Here is a 13,645-nt window from a genome sequence, read left to right as displayed (position 1 = left end):
TTTGTTCGGCATCACTCAACCATTGTATATTTATTAGAAGTACAAGTAGGCCAACGGATTCACAAGCGAGCGCCGAGAAAGTGGTGGTACATAACGTAACATAACATTCATATCTTCTTCTGCAGGAAAAACTGAACAATCATCACGTTAATAAACCACGCTCGGGAATGGTGCCCGGATGTCACCGACCCCACATTGCTTATAAGAGCTTCTCTAACCAAAACTCGCGCGAGAATGGGCAGGAAAAACTAAATTTTTATTCCGACAAAAGCGGAGACGCAGGCGACCGGCCTCGACCTGCCTTGACTACGTGCACGCTAATTTGAAAACATTATTATGATTTCCAACGCGAGAAGCGCGAGTCGGCGCTGGTACCGGTAAGCGAGAAACCTGCCTCCACTCTGTTCGTACCCAGACCATATTGCCATGGACGAGAGAAAGATCACCCACGTATTTATCTCGCTTATTTGCTCTATCTTATGAATCCTTTTGTTGGATATCATTTTACTGTGGAAGCAGTTCCGAAGCAAATTAACGAACTTCCAATAATTGAAAAAAATTCCGCCGAGTGAAGTTTATGTTGCACAATAATTGATTTATCGACTTTCATATTTTTTCTGATAATGTAGTTACATTATGTTTTCACTTATAATTGCACAAGAGGTTTGTATTTTGCCTAGTAGTCCAGGCTAAATAGCTCTATATAATTTATTTAAAAAAAAATTAGTTAACGGGCGAAACCGTGTTTTTCAGGCAGGTGAAATGAATAGAAATTGGGAAAAAATTATTAAAACAGCTGAATTTTTCCGCGGGTGAAATCCCGGGGGTTGAATGGGGTGGAAAGTGGTGTTTTGCAAGACGAAAATGTTAAGGCTGTTTGTGAATGGACTATTTCGTTTTTCATAAATTTCAGGCGTAATTATAGTCCGATTTTTTTGAAATTTTGCACATTTGTGCAGTTAACTGTTACTATTTGCGCTGAGATCTCAAAAATTGAATAGTTTTAAAAACAAGCAAAAATTTTTGTAAATAATAGACATATCAAAAATCGAAGATCTCAGCGCGTACTATCGATGAAACATAATAGGGTTTTATGAAATGACAAATTTCCATTTTTTTGTAAATAAATCTGTAATTTATGAAAAAAGGTTTAATTTAATTTTGCTACAGACGGTGCTGCCTCTAGCAGTATATCAAATTAGTGTATGTTAACTCCGCCGCTTACTCCCACCACTGACAATGCGAGTTGCGAGCACATTCGGTTAGAATTTTTATTTCTTCACCTTCTTTTCTTTATCATTATTATGGTAATTTTAAAATAAAAAAAATTATATTTACATGACCATTTTAGATATCGCGGGACAATACGTTTTGGGAAAGTAAAATGAAAAGTAAATTATCAAACTTTTATGAAACATGTCTTCTCCCCGAAATTATCGACCCTAGATTTCCTAGGAATTTATCCATAAGGAACCCTGAACGATAATTATTTTAACACTTTTCTTATCCGAAGCGTGGGTAGGCAAAAATTTGTTAGGACTTTATATTTATTTTTGCATTTTAGTGAGTTTGTCGAGGTGGATAAAATTTCATTTACTTTGCACATTTTAATTGAAACTTCAAATCGCATATACATTTAGCAACGATTTACAAGCAAAAAAGTCAACGCATTGCTTTCCCAATTCCAATATACGTGAAAACCGCGGAGAAGGGTTTCGGTACTATTCGGATACTGTACGGAATAAAAAGGTACGTTCTAATTGACTAGCGCGTATTACATTGGTTATTATGGTGCGCCGTTTTACTATTTATTATACATTTATAACGTATATGAAGATATTTAAATAACAATTGAATTGTTACCAACAAATTCAACATCTCAAAAAAATGTTAGCCAAATGTATGCAAATGTAAGAAATGTTAATATGGATTTTAGCGTTTGAATCCTAAAACACTACAAGATGACAGAGATGAATATTAAACATTGCCAATTTAATTATCATGCATCAAAATAAATAGCAATTTCTATAAAAGATTTAAACACATAAGGCATTTATTTGGAACTGTCCAGCTATACCAGAAGTGAAATACATTTGCTGCTGTGTGTAATTGAATTGATATTAAATAAAATTGAGTCGAGTATGTTTGCATCCAAAAAAAAATGTAAACCATTCTCATGCGTATATCAAATTAAATCGCATGCATTGAAATTCGTATATATGCACTTTAAAGAACAAACGTTATTCACGTATGGGATTAAAATAGATACCCGTTGCGACATTACCTATGGAAATGAAATTATTCGTAAGGTATGGCATAAAAATTAAATCGAAGTTTAAGATGTAGCATTGAATTCCAATGTATTTAATAGTGCATCTTTTAATTAAAATGAACGTCGAATTATTTTGTGAATCATTTCTATGCGATACACCGCATTAAAATACATTGCATTTTAAATGTGCTTATACATACAATGGAAATTCGGTCTGCATAAAATGTAACGCATAAGAATAAGACACAAATTTAATGTATCAAATGGAAATGGTACGAATGAAAACTACTCTGCATGCAAATGCGCAGTTACGTTAGAGAAGGAAAGTAGCCGTAGGTCGTAGGTACGTTTTATTTGCGGTTGCGCAAAAACAAAACAGCTGTTATTGATTGTTACTTACATCGAACGTATAAATGGATTATTTATACGTTCATCAATTTTGAGAAGGCAAGCGATTTATTGGGTTATTTACGTCGGTCACACGTGACCTTTACAGTTTTTACGTACATATTCGGTAAGTCCAATTTTACGATTCCTTTTATGATAACAGTAAACAATGAATGTAGGATTTGCACCTGCTGCGCAATATTGTTTAATATAAAGCAAGAAAAAGGCCGATGGAAATCGAAAGATGTGCAAGAGGCGCCGGGTCCCCTTAACAATAAATTGGAGGTGTACGCTGTCGCTATAAAAATAGGTAATCTCAAATTTCACTTATTCTTACCTGTAATGCAAATTGAGTCAACAGTTACAGGTTCGTGGGAATTAATAATGGATAAAGAGTCCAGAGATAAACCGTGTTAATGGAACGAAGCTCATGTTCTACGACTCTTGTAAGGAACAAGCACATCGACAAGTTGATGCTCCTTCGTAATGGAAATTATGTCGAGTTCAATCGTGATATATCTACTAACACGATTAGTTAAATATGTAATCTCCATTGAATGAGAGATTTGTATATTTACAAGATGCTAATACATGTACCTGTGTAGAAACACGAGCACGTGAGACATTGTTAGACACGTATCTCGTTCTGTTTGATGGGTGCACCGTAGTATGTAAACGAAGACGTGTCATTCGCTAACAAAGTTACACAAATATTGTCAACAAAATTTGTATCCTGATAATTAAACGATTATCCTATTCGTCATCTGGAAGCGTTTATTTCAAAAGTGAACCACACATCGAGAAATGTAACTTCCCTACATACCAAAAGGCAGATTGAAAGAGAAGTCCTCGCAGGGATGATAGAAGCGTAGTTCCTCTTAAAAACCCCTGTTAAAGTTTTTCTAGAAGTGCTCCAGAATTTGAGAAATTAATTTTTTTGACCTAGCACATTTCTAAATAGAACACCTAACTTTGACATCGCATTAAAGAAGTTACAGAGAGGTTAGAAGAAAATCCCCTATAGGGGCGATAGAAGGGATGTTCCTCTTTAACACCCTGCTCGCGGTTTTTCTGGAAGTGCCCTAAAATTCGAGAACTTAATGATTAAGGGTATTTTGGTCATTCTTTTAAATGTGAACGTTGTGATTTTGGTCATCTGTTTTGCTCATGCGGGAGCTGTGGTTATGAAGCCGATTTTGTGTAATTGTTGCAGTTATTCACATTAAAGCCGGATCCGGCTTTATAGTTCCGTAGCCGTAAGAACGGAACCGTAAAATCTGACGTTAACGAAAATTATGCGATTTATAGTTACCGTAGTGGTAAGAGATGAGCTTGCGTATTTATCTGCCATTGTATGTCATCTGTCAGTAAGAGTAACGTGCATTTCAAAATAATAATAACCAACAAAGTGTCAATAATTACTGTAAATAAACGAAACGAACGTCCGGATAAACTCAACTGTTTGAATTATCCGAGTACTATCGAAGACAGGCGCGTTAGCGCGATTTACCGTAAGGAATAAGATTTGGGCATTTCCTACGTACCGTAACCGTTCTAACGCAACGTAAACGGGAACTATAAATGTTCACGCGCAACAAGTAGGGTTTAATTCCAAACGTTACGGTACGGTGTTGCGGGTACGGAACTATAAATTCAGCTTAAATCACATGACAGCCGACAGGTTTGGTAATTTATTTTCGGCGAAGTCTTCAGATTAAATAGTATATTAAACCACGATTACTAATTTATTCATTTCATAATTTTTCGTTTTGGTTATAAGTTTTTGTGGTCCTGTGTATTGTACCTGTTAACGGTAATTTCTATATGTCAGCCACTTCCAACCAAATTCAAGTCCACGGCTTAGTAGCCACTGTTATGGAGGTGGTTAGAAGGCCTATTGGTGTAATATATTTATGAGGCATTTACAAAAATTGGAGCTGTAGATCCCGGTATATATACCGTAGCGTTCGAAAATGTGATAGGTAATTATTTTACAGTGTTCTTTTATTACCATATGTACCGATCACATTAACGAAATGGATCACTAATTGGAGTGTATTCATCTGGTTGGTCCACGCGCGGCGCCACTAAAAAAAGGTGCAAGAGTTGTAACCTCACTTTGCAATCTTTTTGGCTTTCCTTCAATAATTATCAAGAGGACTTCCGTTGTGTACATTTTTTGTTATATTCGAAACCTTAGATCTTACGAAACACTTTCATGGTAGTAAAAGTATATGCTAATGTAGCCTTGTAGGTATATGCTGTTTATCTCAGAGTAAGAAATAAAGATAGCGATGCCTTGATGCTTATCAAAACGCGCCATAATCTCGTCGTGTTTGTAAATATTGCAGGAAGCGAACTTGTCACATTTCGCGAAACCATTTTTTAATTAATATTAATAATAGATATATAGAAAGGATCTAAATGGATTTTTAAATATTTATAAAGGTGGTGAAAAACAAACTATTATAAGTTGAAATTAAACGGCCTAATAAGAAAATTTAAGATAATTAGTGTGTCACGACGGCAACGCTGTAGCGATTTGACAGATGAAACTATATCTGTTTATTTCTAAAAATCGTAATTTTCGGCATTTTTAGTTCATTTTATAGATTGAAACTTATTCCATTGTGTTTAATAATTTATCAGCACCCTTTGACATGGGGAAGGGTGTTCTGTTTGTGGAACTATCTTTGTTTCCTACTCTATATGTTTATAAATTTATGCGCTACATTTACACATGACAAAAGCATTGTTCTATAAACAGGCATGCACCAAAGTTACCGCATCTCATCAGTCATCATCAAATGTTTACCGACATTTTCCATCGTGGATCTACCGCTCCAGTTTTCGTAAATGCCCAATAGGTATTATGCTGTCGGTGCCCATATTACAGTGACTCTATAAAGACAGTGTGGCCATATGCTCATTTCCGCCATTTTTCCCAAATTTATTATTGAGCTTATGGGAGAATCGCACATTTTGAGTGTAGGAATGTTGCGATTTACGCAAATCCTTCTTTTGAGAATTTTTTTTCGGGAGGTTTTTAGGGGTATTAGCAGATCAAATTACCGAATGGCTTGGGTTGTTCAATAAATAGGATTTGACATGTGTGTTCATGGTCTTTGTCTTGTAACCGGCTGAAGTGTAAAGTACGGCTTGTCTTGAAATATTTTGTTATACCTTAACTGTGTCCTTTTGCTTTTTTGTATCAGGTGAGGTATTTGCTTTATTCAATTAATCTATAAATGTGCATAACTTGAATGTAGATTGTAACTCTTTACTTATGTACTTACTGGATTCAATCACTTGTACCTCTTAATGTGTAACCTTTGTTGGTATTGGCAGTCATGTTTCATTGTCGGTAGGGCTGTATCTGTGCTGTACATACTTGCATGTGTACATATTTGCGTATTGTGCTTTTTAGTCACTCTTGATTATTTCATTGCATTTCATTATATTTGCTTATTTGGGACTGGAGTAATCAAGAGGGAAGTGTGCTTGTTTAGAGGGGATCGAGTTATTCAAGTTTATACGGGCCTTGGTGAACCTAACACTAACATTTTCACTCGTTCCGAACCCAACAACTTTAGCCCATGTCTACAGGGCCTGGGTAATCCTCCCGGCCGTCGAGGTATATTTAACACTTCTTAGTTTTGCCTGATGTATGTGTTGTAATACCTGGAGAATGTCTCGATTCCATTTTGGTTACTCATAGCGTGTTTGTAGTATTTACCCCGGTTTCGAGGGGGCTCAAAAGTGCTGTACATTAGATGTTTATTATAGGACTACTCCGAATTAGGTTTTCCTGTAGTTTTCCAATTCGTAAGGTAAATGCCGGAGTAGTATAGAACCACCTAATACCCTCTGCAGGGGCGCCGCTAAAAACCATTATGCGGGTCACTCTGTAATCGTATTGGTATTAGCTATTTATTTTTACTTTTGGTGTTCCTTATCCATAAAACACCCTCAGTGCCTGCTGAGAACCCAGTTATTACACAACGTAGGTGTCCTACATGACGATCACGATCTTAGTGCACTCGGAGTGGCCCCCGAGTGACAGATTCTCGCGGGAAACTTAAGCGAGAATATTCAAATAGGCAGCCATGTTAGTTTAGGCATTCCCTCTACTACAGAATATGGTCAAATATTCCGGTGTGATTTGAAGTTGGCGTTAGCCCGCCAAGATCGGGTTCATAACCACAGCTCCCGCATGCGCAATAAAAATTACGGAAAGCACAAAGTTCACATTTAAAAGAATGAAGAAATTCTCTTAAATTAATTTATTTCTAGACTTTGCATAACTTTATTTACAATTGGTTATCAAATTACAACCACTATATCTCCGTGTTGATAGTTACGTTGGTACAGCCTTAATTTTTTTCTTAAATTGTAGAGTACCTACTTTTAGAAAAACCAAAAAATCGGTTATTTAAGTTATGTCAGGACTATTCTACCGCCCTCGCTATAACTTTTACCAGCCGTAACCAGAACAATAACGTGTATGAACTGTACACAGACATTAAGTGTGCGTTTACAATGTACCTACGTATACGTAAGAGATACATAAAACGTAAAAATTTCGCAAAGTTGAACTGTATAGAAACATACGAAGGTGTTAAGTTTACAATGAACGTAATTTTTACGTACGTATATGTAAGCGATATGTAAGTCTTGCGCATAGTCGCAAAGGTTGAAAATGTTTCAAAGTTACGTACGGTCAAATATCATACTACTTGTAATATGATCTTTGGTTTATTGCAAACAGCGAAGTAAATTTACGGAATCGATACAGATATGTACGAGTTACGGTTTATGAAATTTTTGTATACGTTCATTGTAAACGCACACGTACATACAGATAGATATATGGCCGTTTGCACCGTTTCTGCAATAAACGTTGTTTAACTAATCACTGTTTTAATTTTAATCAATGTTTAATTTGTAACCACTTGCACCGACAAAAACATAAAGCTGTTTAGGTAATCGGAGAATCTGCTAGGCAACACTGTAAAATATCTACTGTCACATGTGTTTACTGACTGTTTGTTAATCTTAAAGTTTATATTTGAGCTTAAAATCATCAACTTTGTTAAATTTAGTAAATTTGGTTAATAATGGAAGCTCCGACCAAAATAAGAAATCGATGCCCAATGTTTAGTGTGGATGAAAAGTTAATGATTGCCAATATTTGTGATTTTTCAGATTTGTATCACAAGTACCCTGAACATTTATAGAGAAATATCCCTTTCGGTTTCTAAAAACCTCCGGACCTTCTCCACCTGGAAAATGTATATTGACCTCATCAGGTATTATGCGAAACTACTTAAGTACCTGGTGATTGTATTTTGACATGCGTACCATCAACACAACCAATAACTCTGGGAAAAGATGATAAACGATAAAATTCTCTCTACGCTTGAATTAATTCATTTGGACCTGGCATTTTAACAAACTGTTGATACAGTCTACCAATAGCATGCGTAACCTTTGCAACTAACCGTGATGCTGTGGAGATATCCATGCCGATAAAATCAGCCACTGTACTTAAATGTCCCGCACTTGCATAAAACCTAAGCGCTGCTAACAACTGATCAATAGGTGCTACATTATTGTTTCTAAAAGTATAGTTTAGGATAACAAATGGGTAATTAGGTAGTAGCTTCATACAAATTGTTATTATATTCGAGATCCATTTCGATTAATTCTAACAACTGCAGAACTGTATCTTTCGTCAAACGAAAGCGCTTAAAGAATGTTAAGTTATCCATCTCCTCGAAATGATTTTTCCTAGTATAAACTTTACGTGGGAAACCAAACTCTACTATATCCAATATGTCTAAATCATCTTCTATGAAAAATTCTTCAACAACATCCATAATTTATCAAAATTTATGACACCAAAGAAAGAAAATCAAAATAAAGATACTGGTAGTATTTACTATAACCTACAAATTATGACATACTCGTACTAATCAGACCTTTAAACGCCCAAAATTGGACGTTTAGATTAAACATAGGTTACACCTTTCTAAACTTTGATTAATGTACGGTGCAAACCCTGTCTATTGCTAAACAATGTTTACGACTTTAAACGATGTTTAGTAAAACGGTGCAAACGGCCAATAAGGTTTTAAGTAGGTAATAGATCCACTGTCAATAACCCCCTCCATAACAGTAACTACTACGCCGTGCACGTGCACTTACATGCAATGCAAATAGCAGTTGTCTACCGTTATAGGTACAATATACAGTGGGCGTCGATTCCCGAAGATGTGCTTTGTTCACATCGACTGACCTTGATGTGAACGTGAATGTCACTGCATTCTCGAACCTACCACATCGAGCGAAAAGTTGATCGAACGCAACGACTGGTCTAGACCATATCATTGAATTTATAACTATCAGAAGCGCAGGTTAAATGGCAGGATATGTGACTGTTTTCAATAGTTTAAATTACAAGACGTAGATGTCTCTACCATCGAGAAAGATGAATAATAATGTCAGTTTTTTTACCTTTGTTAATTATTATACAGGAATCTGTAATGAACCCACTATCTCGATTTGTAATTGTTGTATACAGAATTCTAGATACCCAAGAAACGTACTTATAAGGCATTTATGTGGCACACAGGATGTTGAATGACGTAAGATAAACATTCTTCCTTTCATGAATCGTGACCTTACTTAACATTCCTTAAGGAAGATTGAATTACATTTGAACAGGAAAGCAAAAAATACGCAGGCATCCTTGATCACTGTAACAGAAATTAAATGTACCTACCTATCTATTCTTAATTTTTGTGTGTGTCGGTTAAACCGTTGCCACCGGTTAAACTACCTAGGACAGGGGTCGGCAACCTATTGAAACGGAAGAGCTAAAAATTACAATTTACAAAATTTCCCAATTCTTAAAGAGCCACAAATAATTTTTGATTCAATATTATAGTTTTTGGCTATATACAGGGTCCTGCAACAGTCCGTCGGTTTTTCCTACATAGCTGATAGATACCTGGTAAAAATATTGGTGGTTGCGGATCTACAGAAATTATTTTTGAATGTACAGGGTGTTCCATTTTTACGATGTCAATTAATAACTGATCTTTTTAAATAGAACATCCTGAATATTTGGTTGTTTCAATGCCGTTTGTTCAAAGTGCTATAACTATTCTTTTTCAAATGGAACTACCACTATTTTATTTCGCTATTCGCTTTTGTCTTCTCTTAAATGTTTATAAGGGGTGCCCTGTGCTTAAACTCCGCAGTGTTTAGGTTATTCAATATTTTTCACAAAAGTACCTACTCATTAATTAATTACGTGTTTATACATCGGAGTAGGCTGGCTATAATAAAAAAAACAAAAGAATACCAGAAAGTAAACAAGTGTCAAAAATTAGATAATTATTTGCTGCAAGTATACTTTTGATACAAAATAAGATTAATTAAAAAGGCGAATTTCGAACAAATGAACTAATTTCTTTAGATAAATACGGAGAGCCGCAACTTTATAGGTATCAAAAGAGCCGCAGGTTGCCGACCCCTGATCTAGGATCACACGTCACACCTGGCAATTTTGATACAAAATAAAAAGGTCGTTAACCTCTTTTCTTTTAAATTCTGACGTTTGAAATTTGTTCTCAATGGTTAATCGATAACTTATCGATAATTATCGATTAATAGATAGTCAATCGATAAATTTAAAAAAAATGGTCGACCGGTCAACAAAAAAAGAATTTTTTGCGCATGGGATTTACACAATATATATTCTGACTATAATAAGCAAAAATAAATAAAAAGTGCGATTAAGACATCGAAAATATTTGCTTTTACAAAAGTTACAGCGATTTGATTGAAAGCTTTCAGGGGCGAAAATTAAAGCTGGAATCTTTGTTTTCCCTAAAAAAAAAAGAAAAATGGAGGGTGATATTTTTCCGCGGTTACTTAGCAAAGAGGAAAAAAAATCCTGGAACAGTTTTAAGGCAATAGTCCATGGTTTCCCGTTCAGTGTTTCCTGGGAAACCATAGAGCTGAAAATTATGACGAGCTGACAGGATTTGGTTTTGTATCATGGGGTATAGAATGTCTCTAAAGAATAAAGATGCACAGGTTACATTCTCATTTAGATCAATTTAAGGATAATATGGGAGCTTATTCGGAATAAGGACAACACTTTCTCGAGACAATGGAACTTAGGCACCTTCCCAAGGCCAGGAAGTTGGAAGCATGATGGAAGATCAGATTCAGTTGAACATGACAAAAACAGCAAAACTGTTCCATTTTTAAACATTTAGACTCTAAGATAAACAAATTATAAATGTAGAAACATTACCATTTAATAAATCATGCCTATGTAAGTAGGATTCTATAGGTATTCTTATTTTTTGGTTTTTTGCATTTTTTTCACACAAAAACAAATACATAACCATTTTTTGTTCTAATTCTTATTTGTGGCTATAGAAGCAATAAAAATAAGGTATATATGTCCCATGCGCAAAAATGCTGTAGACCGGTGTAATTTATCGAAAATGTTAAAGGATTGGTCGATAAACCTATAATTTCCGATAATCTATCGATTAATCTCACAACTAAACTATTAAGATAGATAATTATCGAGAGAATTTTTAACGACATAAACTTTTCAATGTTTAGGTATACCAGTTTACTTCCAACAAAAGCGATGTAAGAGCATTGTTGAGTTGCCATATGATCACAATTCACAACCTACTGCTGTACTCATTTTTGAGGATTATCGTCCACTTGATCACCTTTGATTTCAGACAACTTGAGCATCAAAAGATCCTGTTTTATTTAAATTATCTCTCGCAATATCAATACCAAAAAAACAAAAATGTTAGCGAGTGTACGCATGGATGATGTAATATATCGATTGAGAATATATATCGATGAGATTTATGAAAAAGTATCGATAGTTTTCTCTTGATAATTTCCGCTACTTATTTATTAATCGATAAATATCAGAGATAGACAATTTTCGTGGCAATAATAATCGATTATTATCAGCAGCTAACAATCATTATTAATTATTTTCAAAAGTTATCGATAATTATAAAAAGTTATCGATAATTATCAAACGTTATCGATCATTATCGAAAATTAGCCTTACGATTTATCGATAATTGTCGATTATTATCGAAAGTTAACGATAAGTGATTAAAGTTATCGATAATTATCGATAGTTATCAATTAATGATTAATCGATAATTATCAGACTGAACAGACTTATCGATAAATCGATAACAATTTCATTTATCGCTCAGCTCTAGTAGGTATACGAATTCACGTAAACTGGGACCGATTTATTTGTGCACAATGCTGCATGGTTATAAAAAAAGCTGATTCGAGAAATTTAGTTATCAAATGTGAATGTGGAAATGATGTAGCTGCCTGCTTGCAACGGACAATATTTTGCCTTAAAATTTTTTTTGATCGTTTTTTAATAACAAAATCTCCCGCTTTCAGTAAAAATGTGGAACCTGCCTATTTTACTGCCTGTGAATAGAATGTATGAAATTGCATTCCTTCAAGGACAAGGACTGCAAGCTTCGTTCGTCTAAATGTATTATTATTTACATTACAAATTTACGCAATGCTGCTTAAGGGATCTATTTTTAGAACATTCCAATCCTATTTATAAAACCATTCCAATGATAACACAAAAAACATCCGGAGTTCCTGACATCTGACGATTAAAAAGAAAAATATTCGAATGGTCAAAATAAATGGTTTGTAATGCTGCCATCTAATGTCAATGTAACGCTCCACTTTCGATCGCCCACGGACTTTCAAACGATCGAACTGCTCCTAGCGGCGGCCAGTTGGCACATGGTCACAAACTGTTATATGGGATCCGCGCTTCTGATAGTTATAAATTCAATGACCATATATATAAGAGAAGTATATGGATAACCGCCTATGATTGCAATGTGCAAATTGTTCGCCATAAAAGAGAGCTGCCCTATTCCTTAGTCCTCAACTCTGTATTTATGCGCGAACTCCCCAAGTAAATATTTACTTCTCTCCGCCTACTTTTAAGTAGCGCCAATTTCAAATTTCATAACCTATAACTCGAAAATAGGGTTAAAATTTTATTAAACCATTATTGTGTGCAATTACCATATCTCTTATATATATGGTCTAGACCACTCGTTGCGTGAAAGTCATGCGCAGTTGTAGCTACAGGACGGATCTTGCAGCTGTTTTGCTATAGAGGTTATTCAGTGCCCTAACCTATAAATTGACATATTTTCTGTGAAATAAAACATGGAATTGTTCGAGGATTTTCTGGTTATTAATAGCAGTATCCATAATGCAAAAACAAAACAAAATACAAAACTGACAAATGACAGTTCAATTCTTGTCTGTGATTGGTTATCGCCTAAAGTTTCTCCACGATTCGGGAATGCAGCTAAACTTGAACTTATCCCTCTCGTATGCGATCATGACGTCATGGCGGCCGGTCATATCACATGCACATCACGGAGCATATCGACTAACTTCGGGAATCGATGCCCTCAGGATCACAATAACATAACCAAAAAGAGAGATTCTTATGGAATGAAAAAAGCAGTGATCGTGGTTTCCTATATTATAGTCTGGGACTTCACCGAAAATTATAAACAAACATTTTCAAGTGAATGACATCAATCATCACGCAAAATCGGCTTCATAACCACAACTCACGCATGCACAGCAAAATTACCTAAATCACAACGTTCACATTTAAAAGAATGAACAAACACACTCATAAGTTCTCGAATGATAGGGCACTTCCAGAAAAACTGCGAGCAGGGTGTTAAAGGAGGAACATCCCTTCTTTCACCCCTACAGGGGGTTTTCTTCCAACCTCTCTGTAACTTCTTTAATGCGATGTCAAAATTAGGTGTTCTATTTAGAAGTACGTGCAAGGTCAAATTTAAAAATTAATTTCTCAAATTCTGGGGCACTTCTAGAAAAACTGTAACATGG

The 13,645-nt window shown here is 35.2% G+C and overlaps 1 long non-coding RNA gene across 1 annotated transcript; it reads left to right on the top strand.

Moving 5' to 3' along the window:
- Positions 1–2,591: 2,591 nt before the first annotated feature.
- On the top strand, positions 2,592–3,422 carry LOC116163712. The gene is made up of 3 exons (XR_004143791.1): positions 2,592–2,786; positions 2,839–2,969; positions 3,021–3,422. It is a non-coding gene; the product is annotated as an uncharacterized LOC116163712 (long non-coding RNA).
- Positions 3,423–13,645: the final 10,223 nt, after the last annotated feature.

The sequence above is a fragment of the Photinus pyralis genome, unplaced genomic scaffold, assembly GCF_008802855.1.
Source record: "Photinus pyralis isolate 1611_PpyrPB1 unplaced genomic scaffold, Ppyr1.3 Ppyr1.4_LG2, whole genome shotgun sequence".
NCBI lineage: Eukaryota > Metazoa > Arthropoda > Insecta > Coleoptera > Lampyridae > Photinus > Photinus pyralis.
This window is presented reverse-complemented; position numbering and strand designations above follow the sequence as displayed.